A 24,458-nucleotide genomic window follows, 5' to 3' on the forward strand; every position below is an offset into this window, starting at 1 on the left:
GAATCGGAATATCACATGTTCCATAAAAAATTCAATCATCTCCTTTTCTCGAATTTTGGACAGAGGCTTTGCTTTAACCCATTTAGGGGTCATTTGTTAAATCTGAATGAAATTTTCTGAATGACAAAAATATATGGATGATCTGGACGAAGAGGTAATAAGAAAATCTGAATGAATGATGTTGTTTGTTAATTTTTTTTCCTAAATTATCTGGATGATGATAATTTTCTATATTAACCTGCTATTTGTATAATTTTGTTTAAAAATTTATTCTAGCATATAGTTTTGATAATAATAATAGAAAAGAATGTCTATGTCATTAATAATTTTTTTTACAAAACACAATCAATAGAGAATTATAAAAAATTATTAAGAATACTTTCACAAATTCAAAACAATATGATCCCGAAGATCATTCATGTATTGAGTGGCTTGAGATCCCCATTGTGTTTCATTTATTGGTCCCTTCAAATCTTCGTCATTATCTTCTCCATCACTGGTTCGATCGCACCAATCAAACAGCTCATCTGCTAATTTTTTTTCTTATAAAATTGTGAACAGCAATACAAGAAATCATAATATCTCACTGCATAGAAACTGATTATGGAGCCATCTGTTTTAAGATTGGAAATCTTGCTTTTAGCACACCATAAGCACGCTCGATAATGTTTCTTAATTTTGCGTGGGCATAATTTAATTTTTCCTCCTTAGTTAACGCACGTTGACGATTAAAATCTGCTGACCAATATCTTGTGTTACGGTACGGGGTTAAATAACCACGGGTATTTGTATATGGTGCATCACAAAGATAATATTTATCTGCAATACAAAGTTAGAAAAAAATATTCTTTACTTTACCCTATTAAAGTATTCTCGTCTAAAAATAGTAAGAGATACATACTTAGTGGAGGAACCGGAAATCCGGAATCGTGATCGAGGGCGACCTCTGTCAATATTCTTGAATCATGTGCTACTCCCTCCCACCCAGCCCAGACAAATGTGAATATCATATTAAAATCACATATACCTAAAATATTTTAGTAATACTTGCCCCATCCTCATCCTCTATACCGAGCTTGTTGGCCAATTGGAATAACAGCATGAACAAGTGTACCATCAAGTGCACCAATTGCTCCCTGTAGCACAATAATAAAAACATTTGAAAATATATTAAAAATGTTAATATTACATCAACATGGTAATTAATATAAATTAGATAATACAAACCAAAAAATGGCATTACTTATAGGAAATATTTTTAGCAGCTCTCTTTGTCTCCTTGAAACATTTGAGTTTTGATTGGATGGTGCAGGTACTATCATTTCTTTTGCAAACTCCATCATCCCATCCAGGACCTCATGAAAATATCTGTGTATTGTTTGTGTAGAATGCTGAAACCTACATTTGACCTTTATAAAATGATCATTATGGCTTATAACATGTAAAAATATAGCCATTTTTTCTTCAACTGTTGAATATCGACTATCTTCCAGCCAACCACGTTGTTTAAAGTGTTTACAAAGTTGAATATATGAAACATGAGAAAGACGCATCATTTCTTGACATTGAGTATTAGAACCTTCCAACAACTCTAATGTATAAGCAAATCCGGCAATGCTGAATTATTATCTCTTATTCTTGGCACAGTTCTTGGACGAAGTTTTCTCATAGAACAATACATAATCATCAAGCATAGTAACTGATCCTGAATTTCCATTATCACCCTGTAAAGTACTCTCAAATTATAAAAAATCATAACAACTAAAAAAGCATTTGTTAAAACCATTAAATATAAATTATAATTGAAAAGTACGAAATTTGAAACCAAACCAATTTATAAGTTCAACAAAGCTAAAGAAATACCAAGTCCTAAGCCAAATTAAATACGAAACAGAAAAAAAGTAGGAAATGAATAGATATAGATGAAAAACCAAATGTCAAATCCTAATTTAGTTGAAACCATTTTAACCCAATGCTCATTCTCCTCTGCATCAAGAAGCATCCATCATTTTATATACTTTGCACTCTCACAAAAAATCCCAAGAGCCTTTCGATGCAAGGGATTTGTTGCTCCCCATCGAAGAATATTCAATTTCTCTTTACATTCTTTAAGTGATGGTCCACTATTGGTCTGAACCATCAATTTTAGTGCATTGGTCATCTCATCTTCAAACTTGGTAGTTTTTGTAAGTTTTGGTGATGTTTTAGCTTTTTTCTTTGGATTTTCTTCGACAATTGGATTCGAAGTATTTGGATGACTTTCTTCGGTTATTAGAATCTCTATGTCATCATTTAGATCAATAGTCCTGTTCTTCTTAGAGTTAGGCCCCCATCCACTAACTCCAGTGGCAGTAATTCCATCATAAAGGTGGGTGCAAAGTTCAGGATAACTTAAAGGTGTGGTTTTCAATGTGTCCACGATCTTATTACCATGTGGACAACAGAATAGAGTAAATTTCATTTATGATGTTGTTCAGTGGCATTTATGACACTTATTTATGCTTTAATAAGCTTTGAGTTGGTGTATTTGTACTCAAGTTATTTGTGTTTTAACGTATTTTCAAGTGTTTTTGCATTTCAGGCTTTACTTCGTGAATCAGGTGAATTAGCATTATTTTGATGCTAATATGGTATTTAGAATGTTTTGGAATAAAATCTTGAAAGACTGGCTCGAAGCTGCAAGGAATAAAGAAGAAGAAAAAAATATTTTTTGGCATAAGGCAGGTGCACCCGCGCTGGTGTTGCGCGCGACCGCGCCGGAAGAGCAGGAAGTTAGCGCGCCCGCACTGATCAAGCGCGCGGCCGCGCTGGGTCGGGATAAAAAAATCCTGATTCTTTTATAATTTGATTTGCCGGACTCCTGGGATGCATGGACTGCAATATAAACTCAACTTTAGGTCATTTTTAAATATATCAAGATATCAAGGAAGGAGAAGATGACAAGAGACCTTTTGGCACAATTCAACAAAGGCGAAGACGATCTAGTTTATTCTTGTGAATCTTTATTTTGAGTTATAATTTGGATGCTTGTTTCTTGTTTTGCTGAACCTTTAATCTTGTTGTACTTTGGTTTATATATTCGTATAGAGACTACGTTTGCTATATCATGTTTTCATTGGAACCCACATTGGTGATAAGTTCGATTATGGGCTAATCGTTATCCTGGGGTTCTAGCGGATTTATTTACGGATTTCTTTAGTTAAATTGTTTGATGCCTTAGTATGTGGTGATTGTATGATAACCTAGTATTGGTTGTGCATATTCGTCTTATGAGCGTCGCGAACTTATAAGATAGCGTGTTAATTCTTAATGAAGCAAAAGTGAATTTAAGGATTTAGAACTTGCCATGCTAGCATAGGTTCATGTATTGTTATGCATGATTCATAGGTAATTTTAACCATCTTACTTATCCTGTGTAATCAAGATAGATAACTTGTGCTTAAACCATTATATTGTCAAATTCTATAGACATATAGGGTCTCAATATAATTGGTGCCTATTTAGCTTCTATCTATTTTGTGGATGTCTGGTAGAATGGTACTCGTGCAACGAAAGTTGGCGTTTATCAGGTTCGTGTTGTCTGATTAGTATCATCACCATTGCATGCTAAGGTTAAGAACAATAAGGCTATTGAATGAAGTATTTAATGAAGTTAGAATCCCATGTTGTCATTCATATTAATTCAATCAATCTTATTCTCATATTTATAAATATTAGTTTAATTCTTAGTTATAAACAACCACACTTTATTATCGTCTTAGCATTGAATAATAACCATACATTGTTGCTTGGGTGCATGAATAAATAGGTTAACCAATACAGTCTTTGTGGGAACGAACTAGAAAGATTCTATACTACTTGCGAACTCGTATACTTGCGTGTATTATTAGCGCGTGTTTACGACTAACAAGTTTTTGGCGTCGCTGCCGGGGACCGCAGTGTTAATTGATAGTTTATGTGCTTTCCATCAGTGGTCGTTAAAGTTCATTGACTCGGACATTGTTACTTATTTGTTTCCTTATTTTACTTCAGGTTCTCTAGCAAGGGTGTATGTATACGCGTTCGTGTACTCGTAAGAGAACTCTGGATAAAGCTGAGGAAGAACTTGTGGTAGTTCGAATGGAAGTTTGTGAGGAAGAAAAGAAGGTAGAAGAAGAAGAAAAAGTCGAAGAACCAGTTGTTATAGCGATGGGAGATCAAGCAGAAAATACGAAGGCTTTGATGGACTATTCTCAGCCCAAGATTAATGATATTCAGTCGAGCATCGTTAGACCAGCCATCAGGGCTAACACTTTTAAGATCAAGGCAAGCACGATTCAGATGATACTGAACTCAGTTCAGTTTGGGGGTTCTCTTACTGATGACCCCAACATGCACATCAGGGATTTTATCGAGATCTGTGACACCTTCAAGTTTAATGATGTGACTGAAGATGCTATCAAGCTACGACTCTCCCCATTATCTCTCAGCGACAAGGCTAAGAGCTGGTTACATTCTCTACCACCAGGGTCTATCACTAAATGGGAAGATCTGGCACAAAAGTTTCTCACTAAATTCTTCCCTATGGCGAATACTGCTGCAATCAGGAATGCTCTTACCCAGTTTGCTCAGCAAATAGGAGAATCTCTGTGTGAGGCGTGGGATCGATATAAGGAGATGCTAAGGAAGTGCCCACACCATGGCATGCCTGATTGGATGATTAACAATTTCTTCTATAATGGATTGGGTGCTACTTCTAGACCCATGCTTGATGCAGCATCAGGAGGAGCCTTGTGGGCTAAGAGCTACGATGAAGCTTATGAACTTATTGAACTGATGGCTACTAATGAGTACCCGAATTCTTCCCAGAGGTTGACTCAGGGAAAAGTTGCAGGAATTCTGGAGTTGGATGTAGCAACTGCTATCGCTGCCCAACTTAAAGCTTTGACAATGAAGGTGGACTCTTTGGCTAATTATAGAGTTAATCAAATCACCAGTGTCTGTGAGCTTTGTGCTGGTGCCCATGAGACTGATTAGTACGCAATTTCTAGTGAATCAGCTCAGTTTGTGAGCAACTTCCAGCAATCGCAGCAACCTGTGCCAGCCACCTATCATCGTAACAACCGCAATCATCCTAATTTCAGCTGGAGCACTGCTCAGAATGCGGTTCAACAGCCTTACCAATAATATCCAGCTAAGCAGTACAACCCCCCAGGTTTTCAGCAATCGCAGTATGCACCAAGACAACAACTCCAGCTGCAACAAGCCAATGAAAAATATGAACTAGAGGAGTTGAAGCTTATGTGCAAGAGCCAAGTTGTTTCTATCAAGACCTTGGAAAATCAAATTGGGCAAATTGCCAATGCCTTGCTGTAACACCCCCAGATCCGGGGTCGGGGATCCGGGTCGTCACGAGTTCCACTTCCCTTAACAACACCCAATCTTATTAAACAATCAACTACTCTTTACTGTGACCCCACAATATACACACACACACCACAAGTTATAGTCTCAGAGATGAATATCCAAAAATAATCACAAGTCGTTTTATTCCACAATTAAGTCAATACACCTTAAAAAGGTTTCTGAATAAATTTACATTTCTTTGCCATTATTACAATTCATAATATACATAAGTCTGGTACATTACTAGTTGAAAACTTAGCCTATTGGTAATTTCTACCTCAGCTACAGCGGCCTGAATGCTTCCGGAAAGCTGCGGAACGTTTCCTATCCGCTTGCGAATTGGGAGCTTGGTCCTGTTCATCTTATCTATCTGATGTTGTGTGATGAAAGAAGAAAGCAAGGGTGAGCAGCAAGCCCACCAAAATAACATGTATAATGATTAACAATATATGAGCCTTCTCATAGTACTCATGAAAGTCTTGGTCAAAAGAAATGAACCAAGTTTGATATCTTAATGCGATGAAGTCGCAAAATATTCAGTATATATACATATATACTTTTCAAAATATTGGAAGTCCTCTTCCATGCATAATATACACAAAGTCCCAGTGTATAACTGTATAAAAAAAAATATCGTTGCAAGGTGATCTCATATATCTAACCTTGTCTCAACGTTTTTTTTTCTGAAAATCTTTGCCATGCATAAGATAATCATTTACTAGATATAAGTTTAAAAGATGAAGTTACAAGATACTCCAATATACTTATATCCTTTCCAAATACTACTTGAACTACCACCGTTCAAGTTATAATTAGTTCAAAAGTTCATCACGTAGATGAGACTACAAGATAATACTTGAATAGATTCAACCTTTAAAATATCATCAAAATAAAATGAAGTTATGAGATGCTTCATTAAGTCCCGATATATATATACACCTATATATATCTCTCATACATTTCCTGAAAACCTCTGTCATGTAAAGTATGAACAGAGTTGCAATATCCAATGAATTTGGAAGGAAAAGAATTTTGGCATAAACCAGATATCTTGCTGATCAGGCAAAGATACCAATAAGTAACTTTTTCTACTGTAGATGGATGAATTCCTCACCGGTCATCACCCTGGCCGCATTAGGACCTCGCGCTAGACCGTTACCCGGCCACTCATGCGTTGATGGACTGCCACCCAGCCACTTACACTTTGATAGACCGTACCCCGGCCTGTCGCTTATGCCGACTCAATTAGATGGGCTTACTTCCCGAACATTGGGCAAGTAATCAATTCATTTATCAAAACAGCAACCTTGTTGCGAATATAAAATACACCATAGAGCCGGATTCCCCATGTTTTGAGCGAGTATTTAAATCCCCTTAAAAAGGAAGATCTTAAATATAAAAATGAGTTTTGGGATCCGCTCTAACTTTTAAAAATCATTTTGAAGACTCGAAAACACTTTAAAGAGTGTTTGGAGTAAAGCTGATTTAATGAAGTAAATCAGTCCCCATTATATTAGAAAATATCTGAATATTATTATTTAAATAATATTCCCATAAAGAATAGTCTTTATAAAAATAATTGAAGTAGAAGTATTAAAACTTATACTTGAAACGAGTATTAAATAACCAAAGATACACTTATATGAAAGTATTATCTTTATTTGAATAATCGAAAATAAGTTTGATTATTGACACCTTATTCTTTAATAAAATAAAGAATATATTTCAGTAATAAGCGGAGTCATAATACCTCGAATGAATATTATAAGTAATATTCAATAAATAAAATAAAGGAGTCATACATCCTCAAATGAATGTCCAAGTAATATCCAATAAATAATGTAAAGGAGTCATACGCCTTCGAATAATATTCGAAATAATATTCAATAATAAAATAAAGTTAAAGTTATCGAATAAACCTTATTCGATTAATAGTTTTAAAAACTATATCCATATATATATAAATATATATATATATAATATACTTGGGAACATCGACTCCCGGTTTAGAAATATGTTCACCTTTTATCCCCTATACTAAGGGTATACGCAACTACTTGCTTATTTCTAGCATATGTATTATGCAACTATAAGCATTGAAATCAACAGATAGATAACCAGATTACGAAACAGACATGCATATATACCATATTAGCATGCTCCAATATATCGCAAAATTTGCTAATAACAATCATGCACTATCACAAGATAATGCATATACATATATTTACATCACAACAACAGTATATCGGGTAGAAAACTTGCCTGAGCGACTGGGGGTTACGAATGGCTCGGGACGAGTCTGGTAACCTATAAGCAACAAGTAAGTTGGAATTAAACCAAAGTCACTTGTAAATCTATACTCTAACAAACTCAGACTCTAACGCTCGCTTTGCGCTTACTGATTCTCTTAAGTCACTCGAGTACCCTCGGCTCCACCATTTTTAATGATTTAACCTTTACGAGTTTTAAGGCGATTCTTTCGCGAGTGTCTTACCAACTGCCTAACACTCTTACCATAATTGTTTCATACATTAATTAACCCTTTTTGGTCTTTAACCTATGTTTCAAAGTAAGGCGAGGGAAAAAGTTTCGTTCGCGAAACGCCGTTACTTGAAACGGTCGTTTCTCCTAAACCGTAAATCGGAATCGAACGAACTACATATCAAAACGAAGCTCGTAACATGAGCTATCTAAACATGGCAGTGGTCATAATCTAGCAGGGGGTTCTCAGGTCCTAATGCTATGCACAAAAACAGTCCAAAGAAAATCGGACGTTACGACGGCTATGTTTACGCGATTACCAATATTTATACCACTCCAATTCTTTACCAATTCACTACAAACCACCCAACCATCATCAATACATCAAACACAACTTATATCAAGGCAAAGTCAGTCCATAATCTCAAGGTTTTCCAACTTATTCAATCACAAACATGATCTACTAACCATAACTTAAGATTCATTAACCATTAACCAAGATTCATATCCAAAATCACCACAAATCCAACCAAACTATCTAACATACATGGATCTTGCTATACATACATGGATATTTCTATATATACATTAATCCATCCATAAACTCATCAAAACTCAAAGTTCAAACTATAAGTTAAAGGTGAAAGTTGTTTTATACCTCCTTGAAGCTTCCTAACACAACCCAAGAGCTTTGAATGCCTAAAAGAACCTTGATCCTTGCTTGTATAACCTTAATCTTTCATAAAAATTCAAGAAAACTAAAGTTATTTCTTGAAGGTTACTATTCACCATCTTCTTCCTTGATTTATTGGAAGAGATTGTGAAGGAATTAGGAGCTTAAACTTATAGCATATCCATATCTATGTACAAGGAAGCTTAGATAATTACCTTATGATTTAACAATGCTTGGAACTTGATTTTTGAAATTCTTGCCCTTGAAAAAGATGCAAAGCCGAGAGCAAGATGATGAGAATGAAATGATTTTGTGTTTTTTTATTTGTTTGGCTTAGCTTGGTTGTTTTTTGTTTTGTTTTTGGTTAATTACCTTAATAACCTTTTATTTATGTGGTTATAAACCAACCACACCTCCTCCTTCCCTATGTCATGCTTACATCACATTGCTATGTCATCCTCCCTTCCTTGTCCTCTTCTCATTGGTTGGGTGACATCACTTTCTCTAATCCCTTTGCTTAACTTCCTAATTGTTTGCCTAATGACCGCTGATCTGTTATACGGTTCGCTTAACTTTCGTTTTCGTTTATCGTTTGAAGGATCATACCCGGGATTTTATTACTTAGGTTCCCTTAACCTTTCTCAATACATTATATTCCTTTTATGATCCTCTCCTATAATCCTTTAATTTAAATCCTTTTTATCCTGTTACCTTTTTCTCAAATCTTTCCGTATCTAGTGTATTTCCGGGAAAAATCAAAGTGTTCGGATTTGGATTCTGACGATCTTTACATACACTTATATCCCATATAAAGTACTAATAAAATCTCAGAATATCCATATCAGAACCCCTACATAGTGTGGCATGAAAAGTTTTCTCATTCAGCAAAAACACTATTCATAAGGGTTTCAAAAATTTCCCAAAAATTGGGGTTATTACAGTCTCCCCTCCTTAAAAGGATTCCGTCCCGGAATCAGATAGAAAATGAATAGGGATACTCTCTTAGCATTGCACTTTCTAACTCTCGAGTAAATTTTCCCACATTGTGGTTCTACCATCAAACTCTTACTAGTTTGATAATCCTTCTCCTAAGCACTTGTTCCTTTTCACTATATAACCCTTCCTGGTTGCTCCATATAGGTTACGTCGGGTTGCATATCTATGCGCTCATATGCCTCTATTTATCTGGCATCTGAATTTCGCATCTGAATTTCGCTTCCTTAACATTGATACGTGAAACACGTTACGACCTGCTACATGTTCGGGGTTAGGGCTAGCTCACATGCTAACTTCCCAAACGTCTTAATATATCCAAGGGTCCAACAAATTATAGACTTAGCTTTCCTTTCTTTCCGAACCTCATCAATCCTTTCCAAGGGATACCTATAACATTACTAGGTCCCCTATTTCATACTCTTTATCCTTTCGTGTCAAATCAACATACTTATCATGTCCATCTTGGGCTACTACCAGCCGTCCTCTGATTCGATCTATCATATCCTTGGTCCTTTGGACTACTGCGGGTCCGAGCATCTTGCGCTCTACAACTCCATCCTAACATAAGGGAGATCGACATTGTCTTCCCTCAAGGATCTCATATGGCGACATCTTGATAATGACATATGATCTATTGTCGTAAGATAACTCAATCCGCATTAAGTGATCATTCCAAATTCTTTCAAGTCTATTGCATGGAATTTTATCACAGCTTCTAGCACTATAGCTTTGGCGTCTCAATACCCATTCTTTTCCAGTTCGTAATCGCTACTACCTTCCGTTCCTAATATTATACCGGTTACACTTTTGCTCACTAGCGTTCTATAACCTTTTAATAACCACGTCAACCTTAGTATCACGAATGTGTTTCCATTCCGAATGCCACCATAACTTTACTACTCCTTTTTCAGCTGTTTCTATTTTCGAAAGCTTAATCCTTCATATAGAAGTAAAAGAATTTATTGAGAGATCACTATGATCATGAACACTTGTTATCTCGTATAGTTAGTACAGAAGGTGGCCAGCCTTTAGTACTTGACAAGCAATTAAACAATAGTTGGTATCCTACTAGGCTTCTATCACACAGATAGACAGTCATTCGGCAATACCTCCCCTTCTGGAAGGGTTGTTCTTCTCAACTTACATGAAATGAAAAGAAGAGAAAAGAACGAACTGAAGAGAATTGTATATATGAAAAAAAATATACTGCCACAAAATATCTGGTTTGGAACCTACCTCTGAACTATAGAGGTTTGTCATAGGAGAACAAATCATATACGTATTTATATCAGCATCAAGCATTATAGCCTCATATTTCCCATGCCTAAATATTTTCGCTATCCCGTCCATCATTCTATGGACCCACACTCTTCCTCGAGCTTATACATAATCACCTTTGAAACTCCCTTGATATCAAAAATCGAATCTGGGATCTCATTCTAGACATCATCGTTAATAGAATTCTATGCTTGCACCGCAACCTTCCTCATATAGTAATACGACTCTCTTTTCATAAGAGGGAATAAATATTCAATAGGTAGATACTCTACTTAATTAGTCTATCATTGATAACTTATACACTACCACGACCCGATTAGTGGTACTCAATCTCAACATCCATTCCAATACAACTCTCACGGTTGTAATCAGCTCATTACTCGCAGAATCATTGCTGCCTTACTATGGTCCACCACTGACCTACTGTAGTCATTCATTTTCCATGAAATCTTAATAGCTAACCATACGGAGTCCATACATGTCGTATCAAATCCTTCTAAGGAGGTAACATAATCACCATTTCTGATTCATGAAGAACACTCCTGATCTCAAAGGTTCGTTTAGTCCTTTTGAAACATGGTCCAGGCTCATTCTCAAGATAGTACCTTCTAAGATAGATAGCCCGCTCATGGCGATTACACGAATTAAACCTTTACCAACTACTATTACGGCTGGGTATTGCACAGTCATCAGAAGGAATGTCAATCTTCCAAACCATAATACAACCTTCACAGTTTTAACCATCATCACTGTTTTCTTTTGGCACACGCGCCTATAATTATCCACTTACCTTTAAAGTGTCGGCCACCTCTTTGGCCTTTCCTGATAGTAAAATTTCCTTACAGTCAATGTCTTTTTAACCACCTCCAAATAAATTTTCTACCTTATTTCCGATCACTGCTTGAGTGAAGATGTTTTCCTTAAAATCTGATGAGTAAAAAAAAATATCACCATTTTTCCATAAGTTATTGCCTCAGTCTTTAGAGGTTAATCACTGTCACGACTGACTCTCAATCATACTTAGAACATCTTTTTATCTTAAGTCCTAATTGCCCTGAATAATTTCGACCTTTACTGGTTCGATCCATACTTTCTCGTGGTTTAACACGTACCCCCCTTGGCATCATTATAATTACGTCATATTTCCTTTATCAACATTTTTATTCTTGAGAATTTTGAATATTACCTTTCTCCTTGTAAAACCTCTAAGGTTATCCTTCAATCGTTCCTCCTGTATTCCCTAGATACAGGGCATATCACAATACCATTTACTAATACTAGAACCATTGTCTATATTCTTCTGAAAAAATTTCTCCACTGATTCTTAAAGGTTGTTGTTACCTTAACCCTTTCCCAATCATACTGTCAAAACTCATACTATCCCTATTAAGGGTGAAATGCCAACCTTTATGCATTCCCCTAGGATTTGTTTTAAGTTACCGATGTTCTATCCTTAATTCCACCTTTAAAAAGGTACAAGCATCCTTCCATGGATAAATAAAGTCATATATCCCTGATAGATTATCATATTCATCATTCCCACCTCGATAGTCTATACCTAACTTTATAATAGCATCCTTATTCATATTGAGGTCAATCCATATGGCCTCCAAAAGATAACAACGGTTATCCGCTTGTCTTGCCTAATTTGGTAACGATAACAAGGATGTTCTGGAAGATATTGGTCGTGTTCAACGTGAACTTCTTCTTAATAATTCCTTATTTACTTTTGTTGTTTCTCAACAGTCACCTCAATGTTGGGATATCTCTCATACCTGGCGTCTCCCTTTCTGGGTATCGAGCCACCGGTCTTACATTTCACATTATTGAAGGTCACTTCCTTCATCCAATTTTTCCTGATTTCTTACTTTCTTGTCTCCTCAGTCTATCCGTGTCTCAATATTTATCCTTCGAACTATCTCAAGGTTTCCTTGAATCCTCCCAACTTAAAGGGGGTACAATATATGTATCTCTTATGCCTTCAACCATCAATTTTAACTCATGGTGGATCATCATCCTGACGATTACATACTTTTCTATTTCTATTGCTATGAGTCTTTAGGGTTTCCTCATACCCAAATCCCTTATCATTCCTCAAACTCTATTGCCTTTATATTTCTTTCCACTTCAGTTTCTTTTTATTTTCCAATACTTCGGGCTGTATTGCTATCTCAAACAGCTTTTCGGTACCGGCTCCGGTTACCTTCACTACTATTTCCATTTTCTCAAAATCTCTTATAAACTCTCCAAAAGACATTATCATCTTGAGTCTCTCCTTTTTACTAAGGGCATCAGCCACCATATTGGCTTTCCCCGAATGATAAAGAATCTCCCAATCATAATTCTTGATTAGCTCTAACTGCCTCCTCTGGCACATGTTGAGCTCTTTCTACGTGAAGATGTACTAGAGCACTTATGGCTTAGGTAATTCTCGCACTTCTCTCCATACAAGTAGTGCCTCCAATCTTTAGGGTAAAACTATTGCCACGAGCCTAAGCTCATGGGCGGGGATATCGAATTTCATATTACCTTAATTGTCTTGACATGTACGCGATTATCTTGCTGTGCTGTATAAGAAGCACCCTAATTCCTTATGCGAAGCGTCTCTTCCAAATCACAAAATCTCCTTTTCCATCCGGCAACGCCAACATAGGGGCCGTCACCAACCTTTGCTTCAGTTCTTAACAGCTGTTCTCGCATTTCTCTGTCTATTAGAACTTCTCATTCTTATGAGTAAGCCGTGTCAAAGGGGCTGTGATCTTCACAAAGTCTTGTACCAATCTACGATAGTAGCCGGCCAATCCTACCTCTGGGAGTTGCCCTAACCATGGTCATCAATTCCTCAGTGGTCCTTTATTCATTCTTGTCAGGATCCTTCACGGAATCCTCCTCAGCAACAATCCCTTCTAGGACAACATCCTCAACCGTTACATCCTCAATATCAACATCATCCGGTCCTGCGTTAGGACGCTCTATCGGATCCATAATCTGATCTCCAATAAGTAATAATACATCATCGCGTTGTTGCTCATCAACCTCAGGGTTCGGTTTCCCGCTACCATATACTATAACGAACTACGCCTCTATCGCTACATTTATAAGGGTTCCCATAAGGGTTTTAACTGTCAGTACTACATTAGGTAGTCCGACTATGAACTTGGCAAGAGTTCTTATTATCTTAGTGAACTTATTATCTTAACGTCCTATCATCTCTGAGGTTTATAACGCTTAGCTCTGATACCATTTCTGTAACACCCCCAGATCCGGGGTCGGGGATCCGGGTCGTCACGAGTTCCACTTCCCTTAACAACACCCAATCTTATTAAACAATCAACTACTCTTTACTGTGACCCCACAATATACACACACACACCACAAGTTATAGTCTCAGAGATGAATATCCAAAAATAATCACAAGTCGTTTTATTCCACAATTAAGTCAATACACCTTAAAAAGGTTTCTGAATAAATTTACATTTCTTTGCCATTATTACAATTCATAATATACATAAGTCTGGTACATTACTAGTTGAAAACTTAGCCTATTGGTAATTTCTACCTCAGCTACAGCGGCCTGAATGCTTCCGGAAAGCTGCGGAACGTTTCCTATCCGCTTGCGAATTGGGAGCTTGGTCCTGTTCATCTTATCTATCTGATGTTGTGTGATGAAAGAAGAAAGCAAGGGTGAGCAGCAAGCCCACCAAAATAACATGTATAATGATTAACAATATATGAGCCTTCTCATAGTACTCATGAAAGTCTTGGTCAAAAGAAATGAACCAAGTTTGATATCTTAATGCGATGAAGTCGCAAAATATTCAGTATATATACATATATACTTTTCAAAATATTGGAAGTCCTCTTCCATGCATAATATACACAAAGTCCCAGTGTATAACTGTATAAAAAAAAATATCGTTGCAAGGTGATCTCATATATCTAACCTTGTCTCAACGTTTTTTTTTCTGAAAATCTTTGCCATGCATAAGATAATCATTTACTAGATATAAGTTTAAAAGATGAAGTTACAAGATACTCCAATATACTTATATCCTTTCCAAATACTACTTGAACTACCACCGTTCAAGTTATAATTAGTTCAAAAGTTCATCACGTAGATGAGACTACAAGATAATACTTGAATAGATTCAACCTTTAAAATATCATCAAAATAAAATGAAGTTATGAGATGCTTCATTAAGTCCCGATATATATATACACCTATATATATCTCTCATACATTTCCTGAAAACCTCTGTCATGTAAAGTATGAACAGAGTTGCAATATCCAATGAATTTGGAAGGAAAAGAATTTTGGCATAAACCAGATATCTTGCTGATCAGGCAAAGATACCAATAAGTAACCTTTTCTACTGTAGATGGATGAATTCCTCACCGGTCATCACCCTGGCCGCATTAGGACCTCGCGCTAGACCGTTACCCGGCCACTCACGCGTTGATGGACTGCCACCCAGCCACTTACACTTTGATAGACCGTACCCCGGCCTGTCGCTTATGCCGACTCAATTAGATGGGCTTACTTCCCGAACATTGGGCAAGTAATCAATTCATTTATCAAAACAGCAACCTTGTTGCGAATATAAAATACACCATAGAGCCGGATTCCCCATGTTTTGAGCGAGTATTTAAATCCCCTTAAAAAGGAAGATCTTAAATATAAAAATGAGTTTTGGGATCCGCTCTAACTTTTAAAAATCATTTTGAAGACTCGAAAACACTTTAAAGAGTGTTTGGAGTAAAGCTGATTTAATGAAGTAAATCAGTCCCCATTATATTAGAAAATATCTGAATATTATTATTTAAATAATATTCCCATAAAGAATAGTCTTTATAAAAATAATTGAAGTAGAAGTATTAAAACTTATACTTGAAACGAGTATTAAATAACCAAAGATACACTTATATGAAAGTATTATCTTTATTTGAATAATCGAAAATAAGTTTGATTATTGACACCTTATTCTTTAATAAAATAAAGAATATATTTCAGTAATAAGCGGAGTCATAATACCTCGAATGAATATTATAAGTAATATTCAATAAATAAAATAAAGGAGTCATACATCCTCAAATGAATGTCCAAGTAATATCCAATAAATAATGTAAAGGAGTCATACGCCTTCGAATAATATTCGAAATAATATTCAATAATAAAATAAAGTTAAAGTTATCGAATAAACCTTATTCGATTAATAGTTTTAAAAACTATATCCATATATATATAAATATATATATATATAATATACTTGGGAACATCGACTCCCGGTTTAGAAATATGTTCACCTTTTATCCCCTATACTAAGGGTATACGCAACTACTTGCTTATTTCTAGCATATGTATTATGCAACTATAAGCATTGAAATCAACAGATAGATAACCAGATTACGAAACAGACATGCATATATACCATATTAGCATGCTCCAATATATCGCAAAATTTGCTAATAACAATCATGCACTATCACAAGATAATGCATATACATATATTTACATCACAACAACAGTATATCGGGTAGAAAACTTGCCTGAGCGACTGGGGGTTACGAATGGCTCGGGACGAGTCTGGTAACCTATAAGCAACAAGTAACTTGGAATTAAACCAAAGTCACTTGTAAATCTATACTCTAACAAACTCAGACTCTAACGCTCGCTTTGCGCTTACTGATTCTCTTAAGTCACTCGAGTACCCTCGGCTCCACCATTTTTAATGATTTAACCTTTACGAGTTTTAAGGCGATTCTTTCGCGAGTGTCTTACCAACTGCCTAACACTCTTACCATAATTGTTTCATACATTAATTAACCCTTTTTGGTCTTTAACCTATGTTTCAAAGTAAGGCGAGGGAAAAAGTTTCGTTCGCGAAACGCCGTTACTTGAAACGGTCGTTTCTCCTAAACCGTAAATCGGAATCGAACGAACTACATATCAAAACGAAGCTCGTAACATGAGCTATCTAAACATGGCAGTGGTCATAATCTAGCAGGGGGTTCTCGGGTCATAATGCTATGCACAAAAACAGTCCAAAGAAAATCGGACGTTACGACGGCTATGTTTACGCGATTACCAATATTTATACCACTCCAATTCTTTACCAATTCACTACAAACCACCCAACCATCATCAATACATCAAACACAACTTATATCAAGGCAAATTCAGTCCATAATCTCAAGGTTTTCCAACTTATTCAACCACAAACATGATCTACTAACCATAACTTAAGATTCATTAACCATTAACCAAGATTCATATCCAAAATCACCACAAATCCAACCAAACTATCTAACATACATGGATCTTGCTATACATACATGGATATTTCTATATATACATTAATCCATCCATAAACTCATCAAAACTCAAAGTTCAAACTATAAGTTAAAGGTGAAAGTTGTTTTATACCTCCTTGAAGCTTCCTAACACAACCCAAGAGCTTTGAATGCCTAAAAGAACCTTGATCCTTGCTTGTATAACCTTAATCTTTCATAAAAATTCAAGAAAACTAAAGTTATTTCTTGAAGGTTACTATTCACCATCTTCTTCCTTGATTTATTGGAAGAGATTGTGAAGGAATTAGGAGCTTAAACTTATAGCATATCCATATCTATGTACAAGGAAGCTTAGATAATTACCTTGTGATTTAACAATGCTTGGAACTTGATTTTTGAAATTCTTGCCCTTGAAAAAGATGAAAAGCCGAGAGCAAGATGATGAGAATGAAATGATTTTGTGTTTTTTGATTTGTTTGGCTTAGCTTGGTTGTTTTTGTTTTGTTTTTGGTTAATTACCTTAATAACCTTTTATTTGTGTGGTTATAAACCAACCACACCTCCTCCTTCCCTATGTCATGCTTACATCACATTGCTATGTCATCCTCCCTTCCTTGTCCTCTTCTCATTGGTTGGGTGACATCAGTTCCTCTAATCCCTTTGCTTAACTTCCTAATTATTTGCCTAATGACCGCTGATCTGTTATATGGTTCGCTTAACTTTCGTTTTCGTTTATCGTTTGAAGGATCATACCCGGGATTTTATTACTTAGGTTCCCTTAACCTTTCTCAATACATTATATTCCTTTTATGATCCTCTCCTATAATCCTTTAATTTAAATCCTTTTTATCCTGTTACCTTTTTCTCAAATCTTTCCGTATCTAGTGTATTTCCGGGAAAAATCAAAGTGTTCGGATTTGGATTCTGACGATCTTTACATACACTTATATCCCATATAAAGTACTAATAAAATCTCAGAATATCCATATCAGAACCCCTACATAGTGTGGCATGAAAAGTTTTCTCATTCAGCAAAAACACTATTCATAAGGGTTTCAAAAATTTCCCAAAAATTGGGGTTATTACACTTGCTAAATCGTCAACCTGGTACATTTCCCAGTGACACTGAAGTGCCAGGAAAGAGGGAAGCTAAGGAGCAGGTAAAGGCAATCACTTTGAGGTCTGGGAAGGTTGCGAACCCCGAGGTATTGTGGAGGATGTCTTGGTCAAGGTTGATAAACTCATCCTCCCTGTTGATTTCGTTATTCTGGATTTCGAGGAAGATAAGAAGATTCCCAAAATCTTGGGAAGACCTTTCTTGGCAACTGGACGAACTTTGATTGATGTGCAGAAGGGTGAGCTCATGATGCGAGTACTGGATCAGGATATGACTTTCAATATGTTCAATGCTATGAAATTTCCTACTGATAATGAGGAGTGCTTAAAAGTGGAGTTGGTCGATTCGGTGGTCACATCGGAACTTGATCAATTGCTAAGGTCTGATGCCTTAGAAAAATCCTTATTGGGGAATTCAAACAGTGAAGATGACGAAGGTGAAGAACAATTGCAATATTTGAATGCTTCTCCCTGGAAAAGGAAGATTGATATGCCTTTTGAATCTCTTGGAATTGAGGAATTGAACAAAACTCCTAAACGCCTCAAGCCATCTATTGAGGAAGCTCCTACTCTTAAGCTTAAGCCTTTACCTGAGCATTTGAGGTATGCATTTTTAGGTGATGCATCTACTTTGCCTATTATTATTGCATCTGACCTTTCAGGTAGTGATGAGGAAAAGATTTTAAGGATTCTGAGAGAATTCAAGTCGGCAATTGGATGGACTATAGCAGATATCAAGGGGATCAGCTCTTCTTACTGTATGCATAAAATTCTGCTAGAGGAAGGTAGCAAGCCTATAGTCGAGCAACAAAGACGCCTCAATCCAATCATGAAGGAAGTAGTGAAGAAGGAAATCCTTTAGTGGTTAAATGCAGGGATCATCTACCCTATTTCTGACAGTTCATGGGTGAGCCCGGTTCAATGTGTGCCAAAGAAAGGTGGCATTACTGTGGTAGCAAATGAGAAGAATGAGCTTATTCCTACTAGAAAAGTCACTGGGTGGAGAGTTTGTATGGATTATAGGAAGTTGAATAAAGCCACCAGGAATGATCATTTTCCATTGCCCTTCATTGATCAGATGCTTGACAGGTTGGCCGATCATGAGTAATACTGTCTTCTGGATGGCTATTCAGGTTATAATCAGATTTGTATCACTTCAGAAGATCAGGAGAGGACTACTTTCACTTGTCCATTTGGTACTTTTTCCTTCAGATGAGTTTCCTTTGGTCTGTGTGGTGTACCATCCATATTTCAGAGATGCATGCTGGCTATCTTTTCTGACATGGTAGGCCAGAATGTGGAGGTGTTCATGGATGACTTCTTAGTCTTTGGAGATTCTTTTGATGAATGCTTGCAAAATCTTGGACACGTTCTTAAGAGGTGTGTTGAGACCAATTTGGTTCTCAATTGGGAGAAATGTCATTTTATGGTGCGTTAGGGCATTATTCTCGGGCACAAGGTGTTAAATAAAGGTCTAGAGATGGATAAGGCCAATGTGGGGGTCATTGGAAATCTTCCTCCACCTATTTCTGTCAAGGGGATTCGCAGTTTTTTTGGTCATGCGGGTTTCTACAGGCGTTTCATCAAGGACTTCTCGAAAATTTCAAAGCCTTTGTGCAGTCTGTTAGAGAAAGATGTTTCTTTTAAATTTGATGACGAGTGCCTGACAGCTTTTGAAACATTAAAGAAGAGTTTAATCACGACACCTGTCATAACTGCACCTGATTGGAATGAACCTTTTGAGATTATGTGTGATGCAAGTGATTATGCAGTTGGAGCAGTTCTTTGGCAGAGGAAGAAAAATATATTTCACGTAGTCTACTAAGCTAGTAAGACTCTAAATGGTGCTCAACTGAATTACACTACTACGAAGAAAGAACTTTTGGCTATTGTCTACGGTTTTGAGAAATTTCGATCTTATCTACTTGGGACTAAGGTGACAGTTTTCACTGATCACGCTGCCATTCGATATATCGTCTCGAAGAAGGACTCGAAGCCTAGATTGATTCAATGGGTTCTTTTGCTCCAAGAATTTGAACTAGAGATCAAGGACAGAAAAGGAACTGAAAATCAAGTTGCTGATCATCTCTCGCGTTTAAAAAATCCTAATGTTACTTCATTGGATAAGACATTGATAAATGAGTCTTTTCCTGACGAGCAGTTATTTGGAGTGCAAGAAAAAGAACCGTGGTTTGCAGATATTGTGAACTATCTTGTGAGTAATATCATGCCTCCCGATTTATCTTATACTCAAAGGAAGAAGTTTCTTCATGAGGTGAAGTGGTATATATGGGATGAGCCATTTCTTTTTCGCCAAGGAGCTGACCAAATCATCAGGAGATGTATTCCTTACAGCGAAACGGGGGGGGGGGGATCTTGCGAGATTGCCACTCAACGACATATGGAGGACATTATGGTGGAGAAAAAACAGCAGCTCATGTTCTTCAAGCAGGTTTCTTTTGGCCAACATTGTTTAAAGATGCTCACATGTTTGTTTTGAAATGTAATCGATGTCAACGTATGGGCAATATGTCTAAGAAGGATGAGATGCCTCTTAATGTGCTTCTCGAGGTTGAGGTCTTCGATGTTTGAGGAATTGACTTCATGGGGCCATTTGTCTCGTCTTGCAACAATCGGTATATCCTGTTGGCGGTTGATTATGTGTCGAAATGGGTTGAAGTTAAGGCGTTGCCAATAAACGATGCGAAAGTGGTTCTTAATTTTCTTCACAAGCAGATATTCACAAGGTTTGGAACTCCAAGAATAATCAGTGATGAGGGGTCGCATTTTACAACCGTAAGTTCACTGCTATGATGAAAAGGTATAATGTGAATCATCGTGTTGCCACAGCTTATCATCCTCAGACGAATGGTCAAGTTGAGGTATCCAACAGAGATATCATGCGCATTCTATAGAAGGTTGTGTGTCCATCGAGGAAAGATTGGTCTATGAAGCTTGATGAAGCTGTTTGGGCGTATAGAACAGCATATAAAACTCCATTAGGAATGTCGCCGTTTTAGTTGGTTTATGGTAAGGGGTGTCATTTGCCTGTGGAGTTCGAACATAAAGCATATTGGGATTTGAAGAAATTGAATCTAAACTTGGATGCAGCTGGTAAGAAGAGGATGCTTCAATTGAATGAACTTGACGAGTTTCGACTTCAAGCTTATGAGAACAATAAAATGTACAAGGAAAAAGTCAAGAGGTGGCACGATCGGGGTCTAGTGCTCAAGAAATTTGTGTCAGGGCAACAAGTTCTTTTATTCAATTCTCGTCTCCGTCTTTTTCCTGCGAAGTTAAAGTCAAGATGGTCAGGGCCCTTCATAATCAAAATTGTGTTTCCGCATGGAGCGGTGGAAATTTTTGAGAATGATCGGGGCCAGGCATTCAAGGTTAATGGTCAAAGGTTGAAGCATTACTATGGTGACACGGCAAACCGTGAGGTGGTTAGTGCTGTTTTATTGTCCACTTGAGCTCAAGATTCTATGTCGAGCTAATGACGTAAAACAAGCGCTTCTTGGGAGGCAACCCAAGTATGTTATACATTAGTAGGTAAAGGAAGCAAGAAGAAAAGAGAAAAACATAAAAAAATCAGAAAAAGAAAAAAATTCAGGCCAAGTACAGAAGCCGGGCATGCCCGCGCTGATCAAGCGCGCGGCCGCGCCGTTTTTCCAGTAAGTAAGCGCGCCCGCGCTGTCTTAGTGCGCGGCCGCGCCGATATTCCAGAGTTAAAGCGCGCCCACGCTGTCGTAGCATGCGGCCGTGCTGGGTCCCTATTCTGAAAAAAAAACAACAGTTTTATTAGAGAAAATCGGGATTTTAATTCCAAAATCAATTCTAACCCGATTTTTACTCTTACACATCCCATAATTCCCTCTCCTAATCAATTTCATTATTCCCAAGATTTCCATAATCAATTCCCACTTCTATTCCTTATCAAATTCACACCCCTCCACCTATAAATACATACACTTGCATACAACTTCTCCACCAATCCAAAAACTCTCAAACACAAATTCTCTCTAAACACTTAAGCTTTTATTCTTTCTTTTTCAAACCCGATGGCACCCAAAAGACAGAGAACTCAAGTCAGCAACAGCACCACCAATTCATCTTCTGTGGGTGGTGTGAGGCCCATATTTTCTACTCCTGGGGCTGAAGAGGAGTACACGATGCTTCTCTCGAAGCCTATTGCTAAAGAGAGATGGTTTTTGCCATCAGGGAATCATGGTAAGCTTTTGGAGATGATTCTTGAGATGGGTTGGGTTCCTCTTTGTGAGGCTCCCGCGGCTGTGCCCATGAGTGTTGTGCGGGAGTTTTACGCCAACGCTGAGGCGGAGAAGAATGGTTTCACGATGGTGAGAGGGATGACTGTTGAGTACAGTGCAGAGGCTATCAGGAGGGTGATTGAGCAGCCTGCGAGGAAGGTGGGTCAGGACACATGGAACGATAAGACTCCGGAGGACTTTGATTTGGATCTTATTATTGCTACTCTCTGTGTTCCTGAGACTCATTAGAAGTTCAAGAGGGGCACTACTGATTACTCCACGTTCCCTGCGTCGTGCATGAATAGTTTTGCACGTGCTTGGAATTCTTTTATTTGTGCTAACATCATGCCATCTTCGCATGTGCATGAGATTACTGTGGAGCGTGCTCATCTGCTTTGGGGTATTCTGCAAGGTGATTACATTGATTTGGGGATGGTGATATATCATGGGATCCTGAGGTTTTGAGGGGAAGTACTACAGGTGATATTCCGTATGCGTTAGTTGTGATGAAGTTGTGCGTGGAAGTTGGTGTTCATTGGCCAGCACATGAGCAGCTGCAGCTTCCCAGTGCTCCTATTGACAGTGCTACGCTGTAGAGCATGGTTGAGTGGTATGGAGGGAAGCCCGATCATAAGGAGCTTGGTTACTCTTATGCTCATCTGCCAGGTGGTGTGCCTATGGAGGCAGCTACAGCAGGAGGTTCTCAGCATGCCCGGCGAGCAGCTTGGAGGGCTCAGTATGGAGAAGAGGCTGGTTCGTCGCAGCAGTAGTAGCAGCAGCAGGAGGCAGCAGGAGCAGAGATGAGAGCTGGTTTGAGTTCGACGTAGTATAGGCGTTTCGTGAGGAGGATGGATGCGATGCACGACATCCAAAGTCGTTTTGCACGCGATCTCATCCAGGCACTTGGGACAGCTTTTAGAGCCACCGGAGTTGATATCCAGTGGCCAGTATTTGGTGAAGATTCAGTGTATCCACCTCCAGACACACCTGAAACTCCACCCGTTGAGGGTGAGGATTCTGATTCACAGTAGGTATGCTTGATTCCTTACTATTACTTTCACTAAGGACAGTGAATATCTTAAGTTTAGGGGTAGTAGTTGAAGGAATATAGTTTGTGTGAGTCTCATATAGTTTGCATGTTCATGATAGTTTAGTTTATATAGTTGCATATATTTTTCCATGTAGTTTTTTATTATTTTGGTAGTTTTTATGATAATTTGTTTATGTAGTTTCATGCATTTGCATTATATCTTGATTCCCTTAGATAATTTTTCCAATTAATTGGTGATATTGATGCTAGTGTAGTGATGTCGTATTTAGTGACGTTGAGTCTTATTAGATTGATTTTCATGCTAGAGACACTTATATTTTATTAAGTCTTATAGGTTGCTACAGTGCTAGATCATAGTCATGGTTTGTTTGTTTGTCGAGGTTTAATCACTTGTTTATATTTAGAATTGAGGGTATTCTCTTAATAATAAAAGACATGGATATTTAAAAATTGGAGAAATTGGATTTCATTGCTAGTTGTTGGCTAGGTGTCAAATGGCTAGTAGTCGACTCATATTTTTATGAGTAGTCTAAGGTTGAATGAGATGGAGCGAAACGCACTCATTCAGAAATTGAGAAAAAAAAGAAAAAATAATGATATGTATAATTGATCACGGGTGGGCTCTTTAGTACTCGAGTTATTAAGTTCTTAGGAGACTTTGTGCCTGGTGACCTAAGGCTTCTATAGTCTGGGATCCGCTAACCTAACGTTCGCTACATGAATGCTATTGTATAAGTCTTTTGTAGACCTCACTCATTGCACGATCAAATAAGCATATTTGTATTGTTATGAATAAAAGCATGAATCCATGTTAACTCCGATATAAGAATTGAAGTGTTATAAGTTATTTTGAGTCTAGCTTTTATTCTGTTTATAAACTTGCGATTGTTTTGATAAGTAGTGAGTTATGATTGTC

At 37.3% G+C, this 24,458-nt stretch overlaps 1 non-coding gene across 1 annotated transcript; it reads right to left on the reverse strand.

Annotated features, from left to right (window-relative positions):
* Window positions 1–4,578: 4,578 nt before the first annotated feature.
* On the reverse strand, window positions 4,579–4,685 carry LOC141702298 (small nucleolar RNA R71). The gene has a single exon (XR_012567070.1). It is a non-coding gene; the product is annotated as a small nucleolar RNA R71 (small nucleolar RNA).
* Window positions 4,686–24,458: the final 19,773 nt, after the last annotated feature.

Source organism: Apium graveolens, unplaced genomic scaffold (genome assembly GCF_009905375.1).
Source record: "Apium graveolens cultivar Ventura unplaced genomic scaffold, ASM990537v1 ctg4845, whole genome shotgun sequence".
Taxonomy (NCBI): Eukaryota; Viridiplantae; Streptophyta; class Magnoliopsida; order Apiales; family Apiaceae; genus Apium; species Apium graveolens.